The sequence below is a fragment of the Mustela lutreola genome, chromosome 9 (genome assembly GCF_030435805.1).
Source record: "Mustela lutreola isolate mMusLut2 chromosome 9, mMusLut2.pri, whole genome shotgun sequence".
Taxonomy (NCBI): domain Eukaryota; kingdom Metazoa; phylum Chordata; class Mammalia; order Carnivora; family Mustelidae; genus Mustela; species Mustela lutreola.
The window spans coordinates 93,105,842-93,119,460 of NC_081298.1; the positions used below are offsets into that span (position 1 = coordinate 93,105,842).

The 13,619-nt window shown below is 48.0% G+C and overlaps 1 protein-coding gene across 2 annotated transcripts in view; it reads right to left on the reverse strand.

The window, feature by feature from the left end:
- ADD2 (adducin 2) overlaps positions 1-13,619 on the reverse strand; it is a 103,698-nt gene that overhangs the window by 39,228 nt on the left and 50,851 nt on the right. Inside the window, exons 1-2 of one of the 2 annotated variants that reach the window (XM_059187990.1) lie at positions 9,846-9,890; positions 5,378-5,495 (exon numbers count right to left, since the gene is read on the reverse strand). The gene's annotated coding sequence lies outside the window, so the exon portion shown is untranslated. Of the gene's footprint in view, positions 1-5,377; positions 5,496-9,845; positions 9,891-13,619 lie in introns of those variants that run through there. The other variant, XM_059187989.1, reaches the window with a different exon arrangement.

Here is a 13,619-nt window from a genome sequence, read left to right on the forward strand (position 1 = left end):
AAGGCAAGAGGGAGCGCCGGTCCCTGTACAGTTTCCTCCGGCGGAGGGGCTGGATTTGAGGGATTCGCGCGGCCAGCGGCTCTTCCCTGGAGGGTGTGAGCGGAGCGGCGGTGTGGAGGGCAGGGCGCCGACGGCTGCTGGTCGATAGGGGGCGCCAACACACCATCCGACCTAGTGAAAATGGGCACAGGCACGCCGGCCCACTACCCTTGCTGGGTCTGCCACTCCGCAAGCAGGACCCGCATACCTTTTGGATCATTTCTGTGCTGCATACCCACGTAGTGTAAAGCTATGTATTGGGCATCAGTACTTACTAATGTACTAGATCTAGACCTGATCCCTGGAATAAGGACGAGGGCAGCCTCTGGAGAGTTGGGGTGCGACCCCTATTTTTTCTACTCAAGCATGCTTTTTCCCCCAAGGCCTAATGTGAATGAAGGAATGTCTTCTCTTACTACGGAGCCCTCCTGAAGAAGCAGGCTGCTGCTCCAGCCTCTACCTCCCAGCTGTGGGGCTTTGGGCACACCAGTCTCCTTTTGTGTGTCAGGGCCACTAGGCCCTCCAATCTGAGTTATGAGCCTTCAACACCCAGGGCAGCCTGACAAAGCCCTAGCCTTTTCCCTGCTGTGTGATCCCCTTCTCAGCAAAGAAAGGCAAGTGCCTTGACTGAACAAGAATTAGCTTTTGAACACGAGTAGAGAGATGCCAACAAAAGAGCATTACAGGGGTTCGGGACACATGGCTTTCATCTTTAACCTGCCCTCCCACACTTTACCTCTGTGAGCTCACATTTGCATTCCACGGGGATGTGGAATACTCTCTTGTTCTCTTAGAGCACTCCTGCCTCCTTGTCCTCATCTGTTCTTCCCCCTTGGCCCATTTGGTTAGCCCAAACCTTGACCTTCCTTATAGCCAGCAGTTCATTATACAAGAGGCCTTGCTGGCAGCCAGTAAAGCATAGTCTTGTTGTCATGGAGCTGTGACCTCCTTCCATGGAGGGATTCTACCCTCCAACTTACAGTGCCTCTGAGTGAGGCAGGTGGGTGAACCACTAGGTTGTGGGAGACGTGGGAATCTACCCCATCAGCCCCGAACGCTCAGGTGATCTTTCTTCCTTTCCCTCTTCTTTCATTTTTCCCTCCTCCCTCCATATCTTCCTCCTTTCCTTCCTTTCCCTTCCCTTGCCTTCCTCTCTCTCTTCCCCCTCTCTCCCTTTCCTTTCCTCCTTTCTTCTTTCCTTCCTTCCTTCCTATCTTTCCCCTTTTGGGGAACAGCAAATAGCACACTCAAGGGAGGGCACATGTACGGAGTCCCTCAACTAATAGCCTGAACCCGTGGCCTAGAACAGTGGTTCTTAAACCTGGGTGCATGTTGCAATCCATTGGGGAACTTTAAAAAATACTGATACCAAGGAGTTTAGTGTTATTAGTCCAGGGTGTGACCTAGACATCATGATTTTTAAAAGCTCCCTGAGTGATTCCAACAGGCAGCCAGAGTTGAAATAGCACTGGCTAGATGTTAATAGTTGTACCGTGTATTGGATGGTATCCATTCCAGATGTCGGCCATTTAGCAAGCCAGCCAAAGATGGCACAAACCTCATCTTCCAACACTACTGCTACTTCCCATGGCTGTCTAGGCCCCATCCTCCAATGCCAGTCACCACCTGCCACCAGCCACTTGACCTGAGACAGCAGGAGTGCTCCAAATGACACCACAACCTGCTTTTGCAAGTCTGCCAAACTGTGACATCTCATCTTCATTCTTTCACTAATTAATCATTTCCTTATGAATGCCCTCACCAATGTCTCCCAACCAGCACCATGCCTACCGGTCCTGTAGATGAAATATTTGCCTGTGAGTGACAGAGTATGGAGGAGGCATCTTCTGGAAGTGGCAGCTTAAAAAAAAAAAAAAATCTCTAAAGAAAGATTTGAAACAGATTTAGAGGTTGCTAGAATGGTTGAAGTTGTACCTAGCAACACTCAAGCCAGATTCTTCATCTAAGCGGAGAAAGAGTGATTGAATCCATCAGGGATATTTCCAGTGGAATTAGCTCTGGGCTAGGGTCAGAGTCTACAGTATCACCCTCACTCTGTCATTCTCTAGCTTCATGGGCTTGGGCAGTGGGTAATTTTCCTCTTTGGGTTTCCTTTTGTCCATCTCTAAATGAGGGAGTGAACAGAACAGACTCTGGAGCCCCTTCCAGCTCTACACTATATGGAGAGAGAGAGAGATTCGTGTAGAGAATGCAGAAGGATGGAGGATCTGGGTTTCCTGGAGCAAGAGGCCTTCCTCCTACATCCTTGTCTCCCCACCCCTCAGTCCAAATGCCAAAATGGGCAGCTTCAAAGAACACACATGACCTACTGACATTTGCCTTGTAGGTTCAAGCCAAGCCCCTGTGTATGGAGCGAGTTCAGAATATTTCACCTCCACCATGCTCTCGGCCAGCCTCATCCCTGCAATAATAAGCAGCGGTGAGGGATAGCAAGGGCAAAGACAATGCATCAGAGCTAGGCAGACATGCAGTCACCAGCCAGACTCTCCTGGGCAGACAGCGCTGCAGACATTTTTCCAGAGGCACTGCCCTTCCTGTTTAAATTCTCTTTAGCGCTTCTGTAGTCCTGATCTTTGATGTTATTTAAAAAAAAACAAAACAAGCATTCTCCCAATGGGTACCATGGATATGCACATGGGGATGAATGCCCTGTGTTCTCATAGCTCCAGGTCCCACCAGCTCCAGAGCCCCCTGAACTCTCAGCTTCTCTGGGATTTGGGTCATTTTGGCCAGTACAGCCCAGTACTGAATGTTTCTAGCTTAAATCTTTTCTATTTCTAGCCTAAATCTTCTTTCCTTCCTCTGGGAATGGCTGCATTCCCAGGAATGGGTCTGTGAAGGCCTGAAGTAGCACTTCCCTCCCTGAAACACAAGGAACAAAGAAGCCCAGGTCCTGCTGGGCAGGGAGCCCACACCAACATGTACCCTAGGCCTGCCTGCACTTCTCAGAGCCTATCCCCAGATGGTTACTCCAGATGCTCCAATGGGAATGGGGTAGAAATTGGAAGCCTTGACACCCTCACCATGACACTGGGGCCCACTCTTTGACTCTGTGAACCAGGGGCATCCTTTCGTGCTCCTTCCTTCCCTTCCAAAGTGTTGCATAGGTGACCAACGTTATGTGCAGTGTGGCTTAATGGTTAAAAGCATGGACTCTGGAACAAGAAGACGATGAGTTCCAATCTTAACTATGCCACTGTGTTGTCTTGCTGGGTGAGTTACTAACCTCTTGTGCCTCAGTTTCCCTCTGTATAAAATGGGATTGAACTATTTAGCTACCTTTTTAGGCTGTTGTGAGGATGTAGATGAGTTAATGTATGTGAAGTACTTAAAACAGTGCCTGGTGTGTATCAAGTGCTATTAAGCATTTGCTCTTATTATGTGTCATTTAGGGGCTGGAATTATCATAGCATTAGGAACTCGAGTAATGAGAGGCTCATGATTCAACTGTAAACAGGTGCATACTCAATGACTGTAATTACATGTTGTAGTCCAAAGAACTAATTCAATCTTGAGCTATATTAACAACAACAAAAAAAAAATCCAGAAAAAGACTGATGAGAATGACTAGTTCTCTGACCAAATACTGGGAACATGTCAAGTTGGAGATCACAACAAAGAGGATAAGCAGAGTGGTGAGCATCAGAGGCCACTGCTTGACGGGCCAGGTCTGATATCTTAAAGAATATATCTGGGGGCACCTGGGTGGCTCAGTGGGTTAAAGCCTCTGCCTTCAGCTCAGGTCATGATCCCAGGGTCCTGGGATGGAGCCCCACATCAGGCTCTCTGCTCAGCAGAGAGTCTGCTTCCTCCTCTCTCTGTGTCTGCCTCTCTGCCTACTTGTGATCTCTGTCTGTCAAATAAATAAATAAAAATCTTTAAAAAACATATGTATATATATATCTGGTCGTTCTCCCCAGTTTCTGGCACAGAACTTCAAAAAACCTTGGTATTTCTAAAGTATCCAAAAAAACATTAGGAAGGTCTTTTGTTATTCATGATGAGCTCATTTCATGGAACCTGAATCCATGCTAACAAGTTGACTTATGGTGGGCCCTTCGATGTTTCAAGGGAGGGACTGACCACCAAGAAAGACTAAGCACATGGTTACAGGTTTGGAACTTCAGCACCCTGTCCCCACAAACCATGGAGGACAGGTCGGGGAGGGGCTGGAGATTGAGTTCAAACAAGTTGCAGTTGCTTTAAACCATTATGCCTAGTAGTAATAAAGCCCACCATTAAAAATATCAAGGCTTGGAGGAGCTTCCTGATTGGTATGCTGGGGTGGTGATGCACCCAGATTCTACAAGGAGGGGGCACAGAAGCTCTGCTCTAATCCCCCACTTTCCCCAGGCCCTGCCCTGTGCATTGCTTCCGTTTAGCTGTTCCTGAGTTGAATCCTTTCTACTAAAACTGTAATCACAATTCCAGTGCCTTCAGTGAGTTTTGTGAGTTGGTATAGGGAGTGAGCGACTAAAGGGCAGCATGGGGACCCTCAAATTTATAGCCTAGTGAGTCATGAGTGCAGTTGGCCTGAGCACCCTACTTGTAGCTTCTGAAGTGGGGGCAGATTGATTGGTGACCTCGCCCTTTAACTTGTGGTAGTAACCTGTGTGGCCCCTAACTCGGCAGTGTCAGAATTGAGCTGAACCGTAGGACATGCATTTGCATCAGAGAATTGGTGGTAGAGCAATACTAGGCAACTTCTATTCATGATTTATTTTCATTCCTAGGACTACTTCATAGGGCAGATGTCATTGTTGCTGTTTTAAAGATAAACTGCACTGCAGAGAGGTTAGCTAACTTGCCCAAGATCACACAGATAATGATGGAGTCATGGTCTCAACCAGGATTGTCTCTGGCTCCAGACCCTCCTGCACTCCTGCACTCCACTTGTCCCCAAATGTCTGCTGGGCTGCCATGTGGAAGAGAAACTGAGCTTATTCCTTAGAGCCTCCAGGGCCCACAGGAGGTAGAAAGGATTTAGTGGAGGGTGCAACGGACAGCTTTGCACCAGCAGGAGCTGCTCGGGAACAGGAAGATGGGTCAGGCAGCCAAGGCAGGCAGTGCACTCTCTCCTCAGAATCAGGTAACTCCAGGATGCTGTAGAAGGGCTTCTGCCCCCACAGGGGGTTGTACTACCACCTTCTAAAGTCCTTCAGATCCCATGGTAGCTCACAAGTCAGCAGGATTGGGGGAACCCATGGCAGTGACTCCCCTAATCCTGTTGGTGACTGGAAGCTCATCCTCGTGAGACGGACCCAAACAACAAGTGTGCCTCACCCCCCACCATCACCAAAAACTGCCAACAAATTACCGGGAGGCTGGACCAGCCTTGTCCCAGGCTGCTGCTTCTCAGTGCTCGGCCCGTACACCTCTCTTCGTTCTCAGGGACGCCGACCACATCTACTGGATTTCAAACATCTGGATGGAAGCTGAGAGACACAAACAACGAACATGAGGGTCTTGTGTGCACCACCAGGGCTCCTCACCCTGGTTTTGCAGTACCATTATGTGCTGATTTATTTTCAGGACTGCTGAGAAATTCTTAAAAATAAACTAGAAATGAAATTTTATTTTAAAAGCAAATTATGTCTGTGAAAGATACAGAAATCTTCATTATCTTTACGAGTCGGACCAAAATTCTTTTCAAAGAGAGGAACTGGAATATCTCTTCAGAGTCCTGGCTTTGAAGACGTGAGGAGAGAAGCTGCTCTCCACAGAGGAGCAAGTAGGATGTGGAACTCCTGCGTGAGCCCAGAGGGCTCCCACCTGCCAGACTGGAAGGCATGATGACCCCTTCCTGATACCACCCCCCCAGTACTTCACTAGTTGCTACACAACTCACAGACACCGGTATGAGAGTGTTTTGGGGAGCTGAAGAAGCAGAAGCAGAAGCTGCCTGAAGGATATCATACCCCAGGACAGCGGAAGGGTTTTAGAGGTGCACAGGCCATCAGTTGGATTCAAGACAACTTCACCAAGCATTAGTATCTTACAAACAGGGATGAGTTACTACTCTAAAAATACTGGAGATCAAGGTCTTCAAAGGGTTAATTGTTAAAATATTTAAACAAACAAAACCACAAGAGATAGTTTTCCATTTGGGGCACTCTGTTGCTCAGAGTAAGGAGGCCTGTCTCCCCCAGGGCTGGCAGCATCCTGGACACCAACTCTTATTGCTACATGGCTCTGGGGCCAGGCCCCGCCCATCCTTCCACACTGGCCAGTTCAGCTCCATCCCTGATCCAGCACTGCCTACAGCGGAGCATCTGGAAAGACTGGACTTCCCACTGAGGGGCAGAGAGAATCCATTATGGTCGGTACGGTGTGGCTGAGGAAGGCCAGGATACTGCATGCCCACTGAGGCACAGCTTCCTTCTCAGCCCAGCCAGGACAGCCTGAGCCCAGTCCTGATGCTCAAGACTCTAGTCAGGGACCTGGAAGCTGCTTCCATGACCTCTTCTCTATGCTCTGCACATCCAGCTGTCAGCTGGGGTTCTCCTCCCATTAGTCTTATTTTTAGCTAGAACAGGGTCACAGGCACAACCTCATGCTGCTTCTTTCCAATGCCCACCAACAGGAAAAGGACCCCTCCTTCCCAGGGAGCCCGGCTGGCTCTATGCAAGGTTTACTGACATACCCTTGGATGCTGTTCTTCTGAGGGGTGACCAAGGCTGTTCCCTAAGGACTAATTCTGCAGCCTTGTAAGTTGTCTTACCTGAAGCACCAGTTTATTCCCCTTCCCCAGCAGCCTGTGCCACAGAAATATGAGGTTGTCTCATGGCCATAGCTTGCTAAGATTTGGATTTTCAGAGTCTGAGCTATTTCTTGTGTCCACGGAAAGAACTAATATTTTGCCCCCAGAAGTGTCCTGTGCCATTTTGTAAGAAGACAGGCAACTGTCCCCCAGTATACAGTAGAAGTATACAGTGAACACAATAATTCCCATCCCAATTTCTACTGGTGTTGAAATTCCACTATTAGAGTTTCATTCCTTAGGTTACAGTATTATCCCCTGATTAAAATGAAAACACGTCTAAGAGGTATCATAGGCAAATGTTGTAAAACATTCCCCTGTGGTACCAAAACTATCAGATCTCTGATTGCACAGTCAGGCTAAGCAGGGCCAGGACAGGCACCAATTCTTAATGAGAAAGAGACATGATGCCAGGGCCACTCCAAAGGGTCTAGCAACTGGGGTTGAGCTGTCACCCTGGGTGGACCTCAGGGGACCCCGGTATGATAACCCTTTGAGCCTGTACTTGCTGCAGTGTCGAGGCTGGCATCACCAGCCATTCAACCTTTGGTTTCCCCAGCATGTGTTTCGAGAACCTACCTTCCAACCATTCACACCCCTGGGACAGAGCTAAGAAGCAAGCAACTCTATATCATGAGAAGAGCAGCACCCACCCCCATGGTGCTTGACACCTCCCGAGAGGCCTACCTGTTCCTTTTTCTCCATGTCCAGTCAAGCTGGGCTGCAAGGTGGGAAGAGTTGGACATAGGATCCCAGCCCTAGATGGTCGCCCACTAGAGTGTGAACATGGACACCTCACAGATGCTCGAGGACCTCTGCTCAGTCAGATGTTCCACAGCCACTTTAAAACTGACTTCTCAGAACCAGGCTACCCAGAGCCACCAGAGCCTCCCTCCCCTAGCTACTCCCCCCCAACCCAACAAGGGTTGGTGGAACCCGTCCCACCAAGGGTTGTAGAATGCAGCCTAACTCCTCCCTTTCTTGCCCTATGCACGTTCTCTGTCACCAAGTTCTCTGGTTTTCTGTCCACTAAATACCTCCCTACCCAGAACACAAGGCGCTGAATCATGCCTGCCATCTCTCCATCCCTTTCATGGTCTGTGCAGTCTTTCCTCTCTCATATCCACCATCCAATCAGTGGCCAGAGTTATTGTTCTAAAGGTGCAAAACTGGCCCATGCCTGTCACCACCCTGCTAAAATCCCACCTGAGGCTCCCACCACCTGGGGAGTATTCCTTCTCTTTCTTTTTCCCCAATTCCTGCTCCTCTAGCCAAAACTCAGTCAAATTTAGATTGCAACAGGTATCCTTTTTACATTTATCAGATATAGTTTTAATTCTCAATTTGATTTTTCAAACCAAACACAAGCTCCATGCTGGAAATTCAAACCCATCCATCCCTAATCGGAGAATGGGGGGGCAGGGAGGGGGCCCTCCCTTTTCTCTTTGCCCACCTCCTTCCTCTTGAGGATTGCCACCCTGTTGAATGCTATCCTGACTCTTACCTGGCACACAAAGTCCCACGAGTATCTCGGTGCCCGCCCCCACCCCACCTGCCTCTCTTGGGTATTCTGGGGCTATTTACAGGACCTGGAAGGGACCAGGCTGGTTCCTACCTCTGTGCCTTTGTCCATGCTGATCTCTGCCCAGAGAACACTTTCCCCTTTTCCTTCTGCCTCCCGTTCAGGCTGTCCTCTCCTCCTGGAAGCCTCCCACCTCCCCCTGTCCCTTTGGATCTCACATCACCTTCACTCACCTCCTTCGTTCAGGCTGTCCTCTCCTCCTGGAAGCCTCCCACCTCCCCCTGTCCCTTTGGATCTCACATCACCTTCACTCACCTCCTTTGTTTCACGTACTATCTGACAGCAATAGACTATTACCATGAGCTCCTAGCAGGCAGGGCCTGTGTCTGTGGCACTCCTCTGTTCTTCATGCTCTGCCATAAGACCTGGTGTCAGGTAGATGCTGAATGGATCTCTAGTAACAGTGCATTGCAAGTTGGGCGGGTTCTGCAAAGCAGCACTGGGGCCCCCGAGGGGAGAGAGGCTCTAGGGGAGCTCATGAAACTATGTGGGGAGAGAGTTCCTAGTAAGGTGCCAAATGTTGGTAGAGGTACGCATGGTAGGTTCCTTAGTGCCCAAATCTCCTCCTTTAAAACAAAATATCCTTTTGTTGTATGACCCCCAAATGGCTGGACCCTCTCTGACAGCTATATTCTTCTTGCCTATTTGGAAGCAGAATTCCAGCAATCGAATACAACTCTTAAACTAACAAATCCAACTTCACAATATAACACTGATTATGGGGAGACAGAGGAGAAAACAATAGATTCCACATGCCATCAGCTGCAACCCCTTTGGTCCTCCAAAATTCAGCTGTGCCCCCTTATCTGTCTATTTCACCTCTTCCCTCCAGCAACCCCACCTCTGCCCCTGCCCCAAGACCCTCAACTCTTTGCTCAGGGGAGCCCTGTGGCTCCCTCTCAGGATCGCCAGTTTGCATCCTCACACCCTTGACCCCTACTCAAGAAATACTCCAGCCGGGATGCACCCTCCTCAGAGAGCAGCTGGGGAACGCAAATCATCACTCAGTCACAAGTCATTTTCCCCCCTGTCCCACTGAAGACCAGGTATATGTAATCACTGGAGTATAAAATTATATTTCTATGGATCATTCCTAGCAGCTATAAAAGGAACAGAAGGTCTAGAAGGAGAGTAACAGATGCCCACATTGTGAGACTCTTTATTAGAAGCTGTGGAAGCTCCATGTGCACCTAAGAGAGTCAGGTGCATATCTCCTGCCCCGCCCGTGGGAGGTGTCCCTACAGGAACGGACAGTCTGAGCACACTGAGCCCAAAATGGAAAGATGCTGCCAGCGATTGCTCTTAGCTACCCCCACCACTGCCATGGGCATGGCCTCCCACCCGAGTGGTGCCAGCCTTGGAAAGCCCCTGGCCCCCAGCCCCCGGCCTCTCAGCACAGCGTCTGTTCCAAGCCTTAGACTTGGAGTCAGAACCCACGCTCACCGATCCTTGAGACTTCCAGAAGGGAGAGAGGAGACAGTTGAGGCCTTGCTGTTACTTTCCAGAGTAAAGGGAACCTGCCAAAAAAGAGGTTGGACCACACCCTGCCTGGCATATTCAGATAAAGAGAAAGCTCACGCCTCTGCAGGGCGGGATTCTGGGGGAAGCCTATCATAAGCTTCTTCACGCGTTTCCAAATTTCCCAAGTCCTGCTTTAGGTATCAATGGCTGTGACCATCTAGGACAAAAATAGTTTAAAAGAAGAAAGGGAGGGGGCACCTGGGTGGCTCAGTGGGTTAAAGCCTCTGCCTTCAGCTCAGGTCATGATCCCAGGGCCCTGGGATCGAGCCCCGCATCGAGCTCTCTGCTCTGCAGAGAGCCTGCTTCCTCCTCTCTCTCTGCCTACTTATGATCTCTGTCAAATAAATAAATAAAATCTTTAAAAAAAAAAAAGAAGAAGAAGAAGAAGAAAGGGAGAAGGAGGAAGGAGAGAAATGGTACAGTCTCCCTCCGTCCATCTCTGGAACCCCTGGGCAGGAGGAATCCCTTAACCCCCAGACTGCTGCAGGTCTAAGAAGTGCCCATTTCTGAGCATCCCTGACGCATCCTTTCCCAGAAAAGTCCAGGGAATTTTTAAAGCCTTCTCCTAAAAGACCCCAGACCTAATGGTTGGTAGGTACTTTTTTCTCATTCTTGTATTATCCAGAAATTGCACTGCTATGGAATGAATGGACCCAGGCTTTTCTCTCACCACTTAAAATCAGTCCCGTTCCTTCTCACTGGACAAGCACAATTATTTGTGGAGTATCTACTCATACCCAAGAGTAAAGCAAGTACTGGAATTGGGCATGAGTGGAAAGATTTCCAAAAGAAGTGAGATTTGGCTCCCGCCTGGTAGAGAGGCCCAGAGTCATTAAGGTGAAAAATATGAATACAAATAAAACTGTGTGTGTGTATAACAAGCATTGAACACATTCATTTCAGACCATCTCTGAAATGATGGTGTATATCTGTTTATTTCTCTCTCTCTGTCTCTCAATATATATTTTTTCCAGTTTCCTATATATATATTTATAGATATATCAAATATATACATTTGTTTTCAGTTTCCTGTCTATAGATATGTATATCCTATATATACACATATATGTATATAAGTATTCCTGTATAATCATACACACACAAGGAAACTGAAAATAAATGTATGTATTCAATGTTTTCAGAACAGGAGACTGGAAACCCTGAGTCTACATTTATTTTTTTATTTAAATTCAATTAGCCAACAAAGAGCACATCATTAGTTTCAGAGGTAGAGTTCAGCTAATCATCAGTTGCATAGAACACTCAGTGCTCATCACATCACGTGCCCTCCTTCACGCCTGTCACCCGGTTACCCCATATCCCCTACACCAGGATCCACATTTATGAGGACCAAAGTTCTGGGTTAGATCTTGAAGGAAGCCATTATTCAATCAACAAAATTCAGGCTGTTAAACCCAGATGGGTAGGGGTGTGCTGGGCCCTTCTCAGCACTGTAGTGCAGGGCTCACTGCACTGGCTTTCCCATGTGGAGCTGGAGGCTCCAGGAGATGGAATGACCTGGTTGGGGCTATAGAGCTATTCAAGGGCAGAGCCTAGTTTGAACCTATTTGGTTCCAGACCCTGGTCTCGCTTGCCACTTCACCAAGCATTCCTCCCCTCCATCACATGCAAGAGACCTGGTAGGAAGGTGGGGAATGGAAATCAGCAAATAGCTAAAGCCCGAGGTCCAGGCTTCATATTCTTTGAAGAAGCCTCAAGGATGAAGCCAGCCACTTAAAGGATAATTCTCATTCTGATTTCTGGCATGGGGACACCAAAGAGTCTAATTCACAATCCCTGCTCTCAAAAGGCCCATGATGGAGCTGGGGCAAGGTGTGGACCATAGAGAGATCACTACAGTATTGGGGGCACAGAGCTCTGGTAGAGACTCATAAACCATGGGGTTCCAGGGAGGCCCCAACCTTGAGTCTCCAGCGTTAAGCTTTAATCCACTTGTTGGATATCTCTGCCCAATCATAAAACCACAGCTTCAATGAAGGGGAAAGAAAGGGGGTTCAGGAAACCTTGGTGATGCAGAGGCAATGCTGAGGTAGCAGGAAGGCCGGGTTCAGGCTTTCACTCAGTCCCTTCAGTGAAAAGGTCAGCCAAACTTGTGGATAAAAAGGTCGTCAAAAAGACTGTCTAATTGAACAGACATTCCCTGGATTCAATGTTCCACACCTCAGGCTGTCCTAGAATCCAGTCACAGATACTTCTAAGCAGTCAGCTTTACCCTTCACTTCTGGCAAGACTGCACCGAAGACCAAAAGATGCTGTATTTTGAAAAGCATCACCTCGGTCAAGTTTAAACATAAAACAGTGGGTTCTGCTTTTTGACCTAATCTGAGAATATTTTGTTCTTCAGTAGGAAGGTGAAACATAACCCACTGAACCATGTGGCAGGATGACCCTTACCCACCAGTCCCATTTCCAGCCAAGAAATCTAGGAAACAGCTATGGGATGACATGTTCTTCTATGTCTAGTAGAATAAAGTTCATCCTAGACCACAGAGGTGAAAACAAATGCTTTTTTAGCACATTCAGGTCAGAACTGTTTTGTCAGCAGCATTTCCCTAACTGGGCAAAAGAGAAAATTATAAGAACACCTTGCATCTAGAACTAGAAAGGAATCTGACACCATCTCACCCCTCTCCAGACGAAAGAAGCTATAAAAATTTACAACCACAGTGACACTCAGGCCTTGCTGAGTTGGGGTGTGGGAAAGAAGATTCACAGGTCCAGGAAGAAGGGATGGTAAGGAAATGTGTTAAAGGGTGAGAGGGTCTAAAGGCTCACACGGGAAACTCTACTGGCCTCTGGATATCCATGCAGAGATATCCCCAAAGCCTGAGAATAGGGGTTCAGACTATCACAGAGTGTCAGCACTAAGATAGAAAAAAAAAAACAGGAGGCATGCTGTTTGACCTTCTCCGCTCTGTGATCTTCCCTGTGATTCTATACGGCTTGGATTTTATTGTGAAGCTGTTAAGGAGGAACAATTTCAACTTCTCTTCATATCTGTGTGTGTGTGTGTGTGTGTGTGTGTGTGTGTGTTTGCATCAAGGACAATGCCATGTGCTCACCAAACCCACTGCTCTTCCTCCTGAGTACCCAATTTCCCAGTGCCCCCTCTTTCTTCTTGCAAGGGCCATGTGGAATGTAAGTCAATGGGTTATAAGCAGAAGTGATGTGCATCACCTGTAACCCAGGCCATTAAGAGCAGAAATGCCTTCTTGCCTCTCTCCTGGATGCAGAGGGTCCTGTAGAAATTCTGGGGCCCTTGGGGATAGTGCAGCCACCAAATGGAAGGAGCCATGGTGTCCCTGAAGGCAGCCCACTGAGCATCTGATTGGAGATGCTGAGCTTGCTCTTACAGCAGACAGCCTACCCTGAACAACATAGTCATCTTTTTTTTTTTTTTTTTCCTTTTTAACTTCAAGATGGTCTCCCATTAACTTAATTCTGATGTCTCCTTCAGGATCACCAGTTACCAGTTATCAGGATGCCGAATCTCTATTCTCTAAATTTTTCATTTTTCCTCTCATTAGTCTTATTATTGACACTTTCCTTGCATTCTGACAGTCTGTCATTACTTCCCCCTTTACCAACGTTAATTCTGTGAACGAGTGTGTGTCTCATGATAGCATGGGACATATTATCTGTGGCACCCTTTCCTTTATGTCCAGTTTCCCCTCA